Source organism: Dromaius novaehollandiae, chromosome 1, assembly GCF_036370855.1.
Source record: "Dromaius novaehollandiae isolate bDroNov1 chromosome 1, bDroNov1.hap1, whole genome shotgun sequence".
NCBI lineage: Eukaryota > Metazoa > Chordata > Aves > Casuariiformes > Dromaiidae > Dromaius > Dromaius novaehollandiae.
Window position 1 is genome coordinate 63,119,353 of NC_088098.1, and position 13,865 is coordinate 63,133,217.

The window sequence follows — 13,865 nt, forward strand, 5'->3', positions numbered from 1 at the left end:
ACCCTAGTTTTTCAAGCTAATAGTAGCTTTGTTGTGTAGCCCAAGGCCTGAGTTTCTCTATTAAGCATTTTAACAGAAGAGCAATGTAATAGCGTTACCAGAATTTTAGCATTTATCATCTTTACTATTACAAGCTGATTTCTATCAGAGACTATTTCTAGAATATTTAAAAGGGCAAATCATGACTTTTGGACAAGAACTGTAGAACTGATCTAAACATTTCTTGAACTGACAAAACACATTTGCTAGCCATGCTGGCAACTAAAAGACCAATGTAAAACCTACTGGCCATCTCCTAACACTATTGCACTTCTTCACTATAAGCTCTTTCTCACACCAGGAAAGGCCGAGAAAATTAAGTATTGCTCTGGCTCAATGGGAAATAGAGGACCAATGGAGAGAGATGACTCAACCCGCAAGAACGTTTGCACTAAATATGCTCTTACCAACAAAGTAGTGAAACTCCTAGAATAGTCAGTGACATGACACAGCAATGGCTAAATAAAGAAGTTGATTGACTAGTCAAACAACTGCATTTACAATGCAATAGATATCCACTGTAATGAGAATTTAATTTATCTTAAAGAACTTTCAGCTACAGCAATGTACTTGTTTAAAAAGTTATCCACAGAAATGCAAACTGTTGAACCAAGTAGTCAGCATTTGACAGCCCTCAGCAAAACCATCTGCTATGAGACTTAACCATTGGCACTCATCATTCTGTGATTATGTTTGACTATGGCATATAATTTTTACTAGTAAAATGGGGTAAAATATTAAAACCTACACTGGAAGAAACTTACACTGTAGCATAGCATTGATTGCTTTTCCATTATCCTAATTTTTTCCTGGTATCCCAGGCAAACTTATGCACATTACATACTAGGCTCCAGGAGATTTATCCCTACATAGATTTTGTTCTGTTTCAAGATAGGGATGTGATTTTTTGCAACCAAAGCAAATGTCATTAAACTTCAAATAGGAAAACATAGTTGCCAAGTTTGGTTTTCCCAGCAGGCACGTTACAGAAAGAAGCTCTCTCTACTAACAGTTATTCTTGTTTCAGGACAAAGTTATTCTGTCTTCAACTCTGATACCTCATTCATTTTTAGGAAATGCATACTTTCTCAGTCTTCAGAAACAGCCCCTTATTTTGAAAGCTAAATAGCAAACGAATAAAAATTTTCAGATTCATCATTCAACATATTGTGAGGCCCTCAAATGTACTAGAACCATGCTGTTATTGAAAGAAATTAAGCTCAGTTTACAGAAGTTTTAATAAGACTCAGACTAAAAGTATAGAAAAATTAGCTGCTGCTACTACTACTACTAAAATGCACAAGAAATCACAACTATCGAGACAAGATCAAACTAAGCCAGTCTCAGTACAAGAGTGAAGTTCAGTTACCATTTTTAAATGAATTTTGACATAGCTGCTTGATTAGAAATGCTGACTAAATGGCTTAAATAGACATTTCATATTACGTTTCATTCATAAATATCATCTGATATCTGAACTGTAACTGCAGAACCAGTTGTGAAGCTGCATATCTACAATTCAGTTCTTATGGCACAACTAACTTTTTATTCTGGCTATTTTAATCTCTTCCCTAGAAGTATTGCGAAATAGTCTAATGGTACGATTTGATGAGAGAAGACCCACCCTGTTGCATCCAAGCCATCTCATCTGCATGCTCCACCTATTTTTCTTTATGCTAATCTGCTGTTACCTGACCATCTGTTTAGCTAGTTTCGCTCACTAAACCAACAAAAAAACGTACTCAACATGGTAGGGCAATAGTTTACAAGGGAACAGTGACTCACTGTAGGTTCACATAAGGCCCAGCAGTAGCATGGGGGAAGGTGTGAATGGGAAGTCTGGACAAAGAGAAAGGAAGACCAGATTGTCTTACTTCAGCAGCAAGCTCTTAGAACTGCTCAACTGTATTATCAAAACCACACACTAAGAAAAACTCCACATAAGCAACAAACGATTAAAGTCCTTGAGGATTTTAAAATATAAGTTATTTGTTGAATGTGACAATATTTGAGACTAGTTGAATACAGAGAGAGTTTCATTCTGGGTAGATGCCGAAAACCATCAGTTTCACACACTTAATTGTTCTTATAACAGGACAGTCTGCCAAAGTCAAAGAAATTAAAAACAATTAGATGCTGTAGGTAATAAGAATTTGTGAATTTGTCAGATTTGGAAAGTTTTAAACTCAGAATATGTTTCACTTATGAACAGTGAAGCTGCACGAACACAGCTATTCTCACTTATGAGTTTTGTGGTACATTGAAAAAGAAAGTAATCGCAGAATAAAGCATTTCTTTTGTTGCATCTTTTCTCTCTCTCATCAATAAATACTGCGATATCTCCTTTGTGCTGTCAGTATTGATTATGTTCTGAGATATCAGTCTTCCACCAAGTAATCAGTTGATTCTAATATTCTAAATAGCAAGGATGTCTGGCCTCATCATCAATCCTTGCAGCTTGCAAAGATATTGTGAACCAAAGACCAGGACAAGTGTTTTGTCATCTTTTGAACCTCCAGCAAATTGGATCATCCTAAGCGAATATCCTCTCTACCTCTATCCACTTTGAGACTTAAGATTTTTTTTTCCCTACTACAAAGATACAGGATCACTAGCATGGTCTGAAACCCAGGACTACACTAGTGATGAACAACGTAGCAGTACTATGGTAGTAATGTGGTTTCAAATGATAAACGTACCCAGTACGCATGCACCAATAAGATAGCATTTACTCACACTGGGTAACTCACAACGTCCGTCTACTGCACCATTGTCTCTCCACCTTTACCTCTGTGCCTCTTCCTGGAGGACGGCTGTACTTCCTGCATATCTGCTTTGTTTTAACAGAAGGCAGAAAACAGAGGTAGGCAATGCTCTATTTCCTGGTGAGAAGAGGCAAGGCGGGAAAATGGCTTCCTGGGACTGCATATAATGAGAATTGCTGTGAAAGCGGTTCCTGCTTCTCAAGGGAAGGGGGCCTGCATATGAAAGGTAAGAGGGCTTTCCCAAGCCCACAACATCTTGACTTGCCCCATCCACTCTGAGAATAAAGCCTCAGAGATCAATCTGGCTCCTAGTCAGATATAACTGGCTAGAACATAGAAAATCGTAATAGAGACATTAAGACTGGCGTGACTGGAGAATGAATGGGAATGGCTGGGTGAGGAAGCACCAGAACAAACAAATAGCAGCGGAAGGGCCAGGAAGGGCCATAGACCGGAACGTGCTGACAGCACCTAGATTAGCAGTTCATCAAGATCCCAGTATATCTAAATGCAGTTTCTCAGGACAGCCAGGTAAGGAGATAAAAGACAGTAAATAAATCTTAATGATTCCCCAAGGTAGGATAGGATGGACAAACTAATTACTGTCAGCTCCCAGGGGCTCAAAAAAACACACACAGAACCAGCACATGGCTGTCAACCTAAAAACAACCCAGAAGACATAAGAAATTTAGCATTAGACAACTCAGTACAGATCTTGTTGAAGGGGAAGGAGACACTTATTTACAAGAAAAAAAAGAAATCTAAGTTGATTCTGCTCATTTGTGCTTGTACTTTCACAGATTTTATCCAGTCACTCTCTCACACCCACATACACACAAGCACCGAGACATGTGTGTCCCAGTAGTCTGACCAAGGTTATCTGCGTGCAACACAGGACAACGAAACCAGGACAGCAACTCCTTGCCATGTCTGCAGGTTCTGTCTATGCTGTGGTCTTATCAGAAGGCAAGCCTTCTGGTCTGCATAAACGTAAGCAGCACATTCCCCCATTTTACTGCTGGAAACTGTCCTGGAAATGGTGTTCCTTCATTATCAGTGCAGGCCATTCTTTTAACCCTTAATTTGCTATTTCTTCTGCTGCTTTCTCACACATTTCCATTCATATTTCATTCACACCAATCTTAACATTTCCATTACAAATCTGTACAACATAATGAGGACTCAACAGCTGGGCACTTTGCTCTCCATATCACCACCAGGAATCCTGGCCAGATCTCCTGGATGCATATATCTTAGTGCCCGAAAGCTGGACAGACCACCTAGATACCTGCCTTAGTGTGGGTGAGTATGACAGCATGACTGAAAATGGTTTTAAGAAATGCTTTCTGGCCCTAGAAGGTCTCACTGAGCTTTGGAGAACAAGGAGTCAGTGCAAACAAAGCCCTCAGTTCTCAACCACAGTTCCCTCAACTCCTTATCCAATAGGAGCTGATATTTTCCTTGTGAAAGATTCAGATAGCATTGCTCTCCACTACACCCTAGCAAAGAAGGGTTGCATGAGCTTACCTAAGATCATAGCCAGACCTTCATTTTGCAAGGAGTAGGTAGAAGTTTATGGTATTTTGCTCCTGCTCATATGCTGCAATTGAACAGGTAACTTCAAGAGACACAGTAAACCACAGGTTATTTATTAAATAATAATAATAAAGGGGACAAGCAAAGATGGAAATAGGCAACTGGGGACAGGTGCTTATCCACTTTTAGTTTTGGGAGGGTTGCAGCTGTTTCTGCAGTTGTGGTATAAAAGTATCATGTCAGCTCTGAGCACTGTCCAGTCTTCTAACTGGTTATTTGCCATCCTGACTGAACAGCCTTATCGGCAGAGCACTCCGCAAACACCCCAGAAAAAGTCAGCTAAGTTAAACTAAGTTCCTCAAGTGCTTCATTTGGATTCAGGAGGACATGGCATCTGTCCATAGACGAAACTGGGGGTGTGTGCTTAAAATCTTAGGGACAGTCTAGAAAAGAATTATTGCAACAACTACCTAAAGAAAGCTGCTGATTTACCAACAAAATACTGAAAATGTCAAACAAGGCTTACTGCAGCACAGAAAACAATTCTGCAATAAACATACTGTTTAGGTTATTAAAAGCAAACAACTTTGAAGATTAAGTCATCACACTTTTGCAAACACCACAGTGGAATATGACAGTATCTGGTTCATTAAAGTTATCAAGCGCAGTGTTAGGCCCAAGGATTCTTTGGACGTTCACTATCATAAGGGGGACTGTTAAAGAGCAAGGACTCCAGGTGTAGCATGACCACAAGTATTTTATTACTCATTCTAGATTGCAAACTCTCAGCCTAATTGGTTATAGTCAGGCATTACATACCATGCTAGGTACATTTCAGTTCACAACTGTGTTGCTGTCTCACAAGTTCCAACCCCTGGATGCTCTTCAGTGACAGAAGAATCAGGGTATGGGCATCCCTCTCACACTGGGTGGTCAGGCTGGCTATCTGGAGCAGGGTCCACCCCTGCACAAGGTGGCCTTGATCTTTTACAGCTTCCTTGTTGTTCTATCCTAACAGTAGGTAGGTAACAGTAGTTTAAACCAGTCACGAGCCTTTCATCCAATCATCCTCGTTGTTTCCTAGCAGTTTTCCCATTTTCCACTCCTTATCACTATTGCTACATAGTTCAGCAGTATGGTACCTCAGGCCATAAACACCCCCCACGTGATTGCCAACTGGTGGTGAACACACCAGCACATCCTGCTGTGATAGGGGCTGTGCTATCCTTGAGGCCCATCCTTGCCTGCAGGCCCATGACATTAAGTCAAGGACCTTTTCAGTTCAAAGGGAACAAGTAGCAGCAGGGAAAGCAATAAACAAAGCACACAGAGGCACAAACCTGATAAGCAAGCCATAAGACAGATACTAACAAAAACCAAAGACTCTTCAGCTACTTACGGATGGGCCATTAAGAAGCCACAAGCATAGCTTTGAAGAGGGTCAACCTGGACTTTGTAATTGATAAGAAGGGGAAACAAGATGAATGTGAGTATTGGGGGGGGGGGGAGGGGAGGCACCTATGGGACTATGCAAAACTTAAAGAACGCTACGGGAGGGATCAAAGGTGGGGGAAAAGGGGGAGGAACAAGGGCAGGGAGAAATAGAGAGGAAGAAGGATAAAAGGGGCCAGGCGCATGTAAGCAGGGACTGGTCAGTAGACTTGTCTGACTAAGCCCCGCACTTGATCACCACAGTCTATCCTATCTTCCTATTAAATCCTTTCTTAAATAACTTTCTGCATAATTGTATTTTTTAGCCCATGTGCAAGTGCTACAAGGTCTAAGTGCCAGCAACTGGAGAAGGAGCCACTGGGCTCATAGGTCTATGTCAGCAACTGGAGAGACCACAGCATACATGTGACAGGTCTAAGGATCAGTAATTGGAGGGACATCAGCATGTTTAAATTTTTCCCTATTTAATTTAAGCCAATCTGCATAGGTGTGCACATGTAATTTACTAGCAAATTTCAAGCTGGACAAGCCACCAAGTAGGAGGAAAACCTGCATGTGGAAAGGCTCAAAGCCCGAGCCAGGCATGGGTAAGAGCACCCAGGGTCCAGGCACGGATATCAGACAGGCTGAGTACCCATGCTAGTATTTGACAGATCCATGAGTGTAGGGGTGTTGTGAGACAAGCAGGTCTCATCTGATGGCATCCATCTGTTTGCTAGTGAACATCAAGCTGGACTAGTCAGTGACTAGGAAGAGATCTGTGTGCTGGGTAAAAGGGCCCAGGATCCAGATGAGGTATTGGACAGACTGAGGCCCATGCTAATATTTAAGAGATCCATCAATGTGGATATGCTGGTGAATCTTGCAACTGAGGGTTTGTGTTTTACATGAATTCTGGTAGCGTTGTATGTGGGTGTTGTTAAAGGCAATGCTCTGTTTGTTTCCAGCCATGTGGGTGGCTGTGTTAGCAGCAAGTATGCACGTGCGTGTGGCTTTGGGGTACGTGCTCAGCCTTGCTACCAGCCAAACCTGCAACTGGGAAAGCTGCAGCCACATCCATCTGCCTGGAACAGAGACCTCCAGGCCTCAAGGCTGGACTCCAGGAGCCAGGAAGGAGGAATCTGCAGGGCCTTCACTGGAGGTAGCAGCTTTCTAGTGTACTTAATGCAACATTTTTATCTGGACAGCGATAAAATGTGGATTATTTTATTTCTATTTTACTTCAGATCTGGAGATCTCCATAACATTGTACTGCCATTTACTCAGAAATAGTCTGTGAAATCCCAGGCTCAGTCTTAGACCTTAGTTATTGTCTGACAGCTATTCTTAGTGAGGATGAAAGTCCAGAAGAGATGCTTAACCAAATTCAGCTGGTTTACTAGCAACACGGACCAGTAGCAAAGTGAATGATCCAACTCTCCTGTACTTCTACAGCTCTTCTTTACACAAAATAGGCCCAAAAAATGATCAACTGTAAATATAAAAAAAATTGTCTTGGTCAAATTTCTCCAGCTTACATTGAATACAACATTTATAAGACTATAGTTCATAACTTTCATGGGCACCTTGCACTCTACAGATCTTGGTGTATTCTGCCACATTGAATTTTGTCATCAGTTTTGTTCTCACCCTTCCGATTGATAAATCTGCCTGCTACAAGAAACACTAATTTAGTACAACCTGAGGAATTAAAATTATATAACTCAATTTAAATACTTATTCAGATGTAATACAAAAACAAAAAAAGCACTCCTTGACAGTTGGTAATGGACCTGATCCGCAGTCCTAGAACTATAGGATTATATCGTGTAACACTGTCTCAAGAATCATGAGACAGTGGGAATTACAGTCACAGCTCAAAGAAAGGCAGGAAAGAGGCCATTCTTCTCACCATAAATGAGATAATATAGATTCTCTACAGAGAAAGATCTGAATTTGTCACAAGCAGCATCTAAATCAAGCTCATAGAGACTACCATGAAAAATTAAAGTTAGTTTTCCTGCAAGTACCATGCATTCCTGACATTTGGAAGGGTCATGCTTCATAAGCAGTTTTGAAACTCCAGTTCTCTGCTCATTAGTGAGACAACAAGACTACGGGAGGTTTCACTGTTCAGTAAGGGCTCAAAAGAAGTCTCCAACATTGTATTTGATTGCTTCATGGTATCAACTGAGCATTTACTACTTATGCTGCTCAGTGGAAATATTATATTCAGTCTCGACTAATAGCTGCTAGCATGAGAAAAGCCTTTTCAATACAAACTCCCAAAGATGATTTCCAGGGAGAAAGCATTAGTGACATGGATCATATTCACTATACAGATTAATGTCTCCTAATATTCTATTCAGAAATCTACAGCCAAAATGTTTTCTAATAGTAGCATCAGACAGTACTTCAAATGTGAATAATCTTGTCTCTGTAGCATAGTTCATGTATATTTACAGGTATTTATTTCAAGTCTATACATCTATAGCTCATGCTTTTTCTAGTTGTATTTACTATGATGAAATAGACCAGCTAATGATAAAGTAGATTCCAAAAATGCTCTTTCCTGGACTTCTAGAAAATGCGTACATGCCCATGCTACAGCTGCAGATCTCTACTTATAATCACACTTCATGGAAGCAACCATGAAATGCACTTCAAACTGAAGATGAACTGTCCTCCAAGTTTCCAGGCACAAAGAATTGTCTTACACCTTGAGTAGCTGTGGGTACTTCCAGCTAAAGTATTGCTCTCAAATCATTCAGCACCTAATGACTACTAACTGGAGAACAGTTTGAAGTCTGTGTATGGGAAGTGCAAACTTTAAGTTAATTGAATTTGTCATGCAGAACAATGGCAACCTTCCCAAACTACATACTAGAAAAGTTCTTTGGCATATTTGCATTTTATAGAGAACATTTATACAAGCCATAGGACATGCTACTAGCTTCAGAATTGCAGGAGTACTTAAAAAAAAAAAGAAGAAGAAGAAGAAGTATAGCTGTGATTATGTAAATTACAGTATACAGCAAACTTCAGAAATCAGTAGAGAAAAGAAAGTCATTAAGGAGACTCTTTGTTCTCCTTGAGATGCCTCCAAGTTTAAAGTCCTCACATTTTTGGTTGCCCTTTGCAGTTTCAAACTGTTGAGACCTTGTGATGTGTTTAAGAAGTAACAGAAATAAGAGTCAGATAGATCCTAACAGTGCCTAGTGATCAAATGCTTGAAAAGCAAAATTCTGTTCCCTGTCAGTAATGGGAAAGGACTGGAGTCCTTTGAAAACCTGTGGCTGTAACAGTTCTGAGCATAGCTCAAAAGCACTTTTTCCTTAAGTTGCAAATTGAGGCTGAGAAGCTTGCATTTCCCCCAGTCGCCATTCTTTTCCCTCAGATGCACTGATGCAAATGCTTGTGGTGCTTCAGTGTGAACCACACTATAGATATCAATTTTTTTTCTTTTTAAGAGATCACTTGCTTCAGCAATATTGTTAGAATGTGTCCCTTCAGACAGCTGTGATAACATCACCTGGAAGAGGAGGAACTTCCTGGTCTTTGCTCCTAAAGGGGCATGTCATTAAGCTAAAAGTGCTATTTTTATGCAAATATCTACAACCTGTACCAACATATCATTAGACGGTCATAGTCCTATGTCACTGATTGCTAATGATGCATCAGAAAGTCTCCAGGCAGATTTTGAAGTCCAATTTGCTGTCAAGCAACAGATTCCTTTAACTGATGGTCAATATCAGCTCATTAAGGCAAAGTCAGTAGCAATCAGCTAACACTAACAACCATAATATATATTTTCACCATCTTGTTTTTTTTTTTTTTTTTTTTTTGCTTGGGAGTTACCAGCAGGCTCTACAGTTTCTCATCAACCCTCATAGTCAGGCTTAACAAAGTATGAACTACTACAGGGGTTAAGATAGCTAAGTAACACCTTCTGGAATTGGACCTTCCCTCCATTAACTCTATTCTTTCTATGCAGTTTTCTACCTTCTCTCCTCATCCCTGTTTGATCTTTAAATTAGGGGGTGGGGGGTTTTAACCTCCTTCCGGTGCCACTCAGACAAAGCTTTAAACTGGGGCAACCAGGACAAGGATTTTTCTTTTTTTGTGAATAGTAATATAAAAGTGATCATAAGGACAGCTTCGCTTTCTCCTCCTGGAGGAAAAAAAGAAAAAAGAAAAAAAACACTATTTAAATGTTTTAGGACACTGACTGGTCACTTAAGAAAATCAGGTGATAAAGCCCCATCTAAGGAGCTTTTATTATTAATTGCAAGATCCACTCTTCCCTTAGCTCTCAGATGCAAGGGCTAGAAAACACTTATCAGTAGTCATAATGAGCTGGTTTTGTTTTAAGTCATCCCAGGAGGCTAGTTAGGAATGGGGAAAGGCCTGACATTACCACAGAGCTCTTCGAAAGAGCTGAGTCAACCTCACAAGGATTTCTAGGAAAAACAACCTCCAGCATTCCTATGGGCTTCTGAAACACACATGATGCTGAGAATGTCTACAGGCATTTTAGTTGATTGCCTTTCGTTTTCACTGGCATCAAGAGCTTCCCAGTAACATGAGAAAGTTTATGAAGCCTTTTGGTTTTAGGGATACTTGCCTTTTTCATATTTCTATTATATGCCTTGTAAATAGAATAAATTAGATGATTCTTTCAGTTACACTTGAGTGAGAGTATCTCACACTATCCAAAACACAGACAGCAACTTAGACTTCTTGAGGTGGGGAAGGGGAGGGGACTTCTTTTGCTACATAGACAGGTTTGTCAGTTCAACAACACTACTCAGCTGCGGGTGTCCCTCTTCGACAAGGCAGAGTATCAGGTCATTACGGTACCACTTCTGATGCCTACCTGAAAGGCTTAAGCAAAATCACAAGCAAGCAGAGGACTGCATCAGGGAGCTAAACACATGGGACTAGGTTCCCACGCACAACCCACAATCCAAAAGTTACCGCTCCAGATTTTTTTTTTCTTTTTAAATGGGAGCCTATCTTTCAGTCCTATCTCCCAGGTGGAGCCCCAATTCCGGTGAGGAAACTCGGTAACATAAACCCCTGCTTAAGGTGATGGGAGGGGGTGGGCGGCTCGGGAGGCAAACAGTTTGGCAGCAAAGTCAGTCCGCAGATTTTATTGTGTCTGCTCAGCCACTAGCAAGACATTTAATTGTTTTTAATTGGTTCTGAGAGACAAGCGCTGAATTATTCCCCAGCCACCCGGCGTTACGGAGCCCGAACCAGCTCCGCTGGGACTACCGCGGATCGCCGCAGCAAAAACTCACGAATTAGTCGAACTAGGTTTGTTTTTGTTTGTTTGTTTTTTTCTCCCTAAACTCCACACGACGAGCCCGCCGGGGGAAGGGGGCCGCCCGTCGCGCCCACAACGCCCCCAGGGAGGCGGCGGCGGCCCCGCACAGTGCCGCCCGAGCCCGCGGCTCCCCCCCGGCTCCTCGCTCACAGCAGCGCGGCCTTCCCCCCACACACTCCGCGGCTCTCAGGAAGCGCCCGGCCCGGCCTCGCCGTTCCCACTGCGGGGGAAGGTCGAGCTTCGGCGCCGCCCCCCCACGGCCCGGGGCGCCCCACCACTTACCGGCGGGCCGGCAGCTCCGCCGCATCCCGTCCCCGCTCGGCGGCGCTGGGCGCCGGCGGCCCCGCGCTCCCAGGGACGCCCGCCCCCAGCCCGGCCCCGCGGCGACATCCCCGAGGTTATCGGCCCCGCGGCGGCCACCGCAGCCGCCCCCCGCTCCCGCCCGCCCGCCCCCTCCGGTACCTCAGCCCGCAGAGGTGGGGCCGCCGGCCGTTGGTGACCGTTAGCAGCCGTTGGCGCACACCGGCACTGCCGCTACCGCCGGCAGCGGCGGCGGGGAGCAGCGGGGCGGCCGCCAAGCACCGCCCCGGGGCGGGGCCCGGCCGTGCCCGCCCTCGCGGCCGAGGCGGGGCCGCCATCTTCTGCCGTCGGCGGGGCACGCGGGTCGTCCGGAGCGGGTCGCGCCTCTTGGAGGGCGCCCGGGAGCGGCGGTTGGGGCCGCGGGGCCGGGCCGGGCCAAGCCGTCGGGGCCAACGCCCGTTCGCGCACCCGGACGTGAAAACGTCCACGGAGGTAGCGTTAGGAAGTTCAGGCCCCAAAACTGGTCATGGGTTACTGCGATCTTTTGTCTCCGTATCTGGTTTCACCCCGTGTGAGCCTTCGGTAAGGTTGCCGAGTCACATGCTGTCCTTTTGTTTTCTCTATCTAGGTGTTTTCTGGCTCCAGGCGAGTTAATTTACCTTCCCTACATCTTATCGTACGGCTTCATGCTCTTGCTGCCTGGTTATTGAATGAAACCATGCGTGTGTCGTGCTGTGGCCCACGTGCTGGCCCTGGCTAACAGCATGTGCCATTCCTGCTTCATTCAAAACAAACGTAGCATTTCTGTTGCAGATTTCTACATGCAGGAAGAAAACTAAGGATGAGACCAATGCCAGGGCAGATGGGACTGTTTCATCAAGACAGGACAGGTTTCCAGCACAACACAAAGACATTTAGCATTTCCTGTGGTGAGACAAAGACTAACGAAATCACTAATTTAGCACACTTAGTTGATTGCTGATTTAACGTCTGGAAGGCAACAGGGTAAGCAGCCTAAGCAGCGTAACAACGGAGCAGTTAAAGCTTTAGGATGATGGTCCAGTGACCGGTTATCTCAGATTATTTTTGGGCCAGTTATACAAATTATGATTCACCAGGTTATGAGCAATTAGTCTTAGGGACATAAGGAAATACAAAGGGCCACCAAAACTGAAAGGGATAAAAAAGCTACTTGGGGACTGTGAGGCTGGACCGGCGCTGAAGATCTTAGTGTCTGAAAATCAATTGCTACAGAGGCAAACATCCTTCTCCAGGCCACCCCAACATGCCAGGCAGGTTCTGTGAGCCTAACAGATGTAATGTGAGAGGGGAAGAACAATGAGGAATAAGTAACTACGGGATGGTTGTTTATTTGGGAGGAGTCTGGGTAAAGAAAAGGATGTGCAGGGGTGGTGAAAAGATGGCTTCAGGAAGAGAGAAAATGAGGAATGCCATATAAATCAAGTACAGAATACAGAATGGTGGGATTTTCTGACAGTAAGGGTATGGATGCCTACAGATGGTGGTGTTCAAAAATGGAGATACCATGAAATAAACACATAGAGTTCCTCGTTTCAGTTTCAGCTCTGTCCTGGCATCTCACACTCAATTTAATCTTAGTCTGTGGCAATTTCTGTTCGAGCATCTCAGCCCATCTAGATGTCCAGATTCCGTTATAATTACTCTAGATTACTCTGATTTTCAGCGGGTTGGAGTCTGAATAAGCTTTCCAAGTCAGGTTAGTATCATTTTTAATCCCTATGTAGGCCATTTCCTTCCAATTGAAAACCTTCATCAATAGCAGTGTTGTTCCTGGCATCCTGAAACACAAACAACATCAATGACCTATTGCACAGATTTCCCATAATCCTCAGGGTACTAGAGGCAGATGCACTCATTATTTCCATAGTCGTTATCAATGATAAGAGGAAAATCCATCTTCACCGAAAGAAACAGGGTTCTTCTTGTGAATGGAGATGCTGTCAAACTGCATCCGTTTCTCCGTATTACTTAGGTTTGTGTCTGGGCCTGGGGGCACCGACAGCTCTCCCTGTCCCTGCCCACCCCCCAGGCCTCCATTGTCCCTAGTGCCCATTTCAGCCCAGCCCAGGGCCATCAGTCGTTGCCCTGCAACATCGCAGCAGTGCTGGCTCCAGCCCCGCCACAGCCCTGCCCCTGCCCAGCCACCGGCCCTGCCAACCCTGAACCGTGGGCAACTGCCTGGCCCAGCCTCAGCCCAGCCCCATCTCTGTGGCAGTGCCCAATGCCCCAGACTGGGGCTGCCCCCAGATGCCCTCCTCCCTCTGGGGCAGTGGGATGGGCCCTGGTGATGAGGCCTGACCCGGTCACTTACCCGGAGGCCCCCGACACCAGCCCCCAGCCCCTGGGGTACCCTGACAGCCTCTTCCTGTTCTTCTCTTGTTTCTAACTTAAGCCATGTCCACTGACCTACAAAGAAAGATTTT

At 44.1% G+C, this 13,865-nt stretch overlaps 1 protein-coding gene across 4 annotated transcripts in view; it reads right to left on the reverse strand.

Annotated features, from left to right (window-relative positions):
- Window positions 1-11,694, reverse strand: part of RESF1 (retroelement silencing factor 1) — a 48,223-nt gene extending 36,529 nt beyond the window's left edge. For 3 of the 4 annotated variants that reach the window (XM_026119775.2, XM_026119771.2, XM_064514526.1), the window contains exon 1: window positions 11,563-11,694. The gene's annotated coding sequence lies outside the window, so the exon portion shown is untranslated. Of the gene's footprint in view, window positions 1-11,382; window positions 11,506-11,562 lie in introns of those variants that run through there. The other variant, XM_026119772.2, reaches the window with a different exon arrangement.
- Window positions 11,695-13,865: the final 2,171 nt, after the last annotated feature.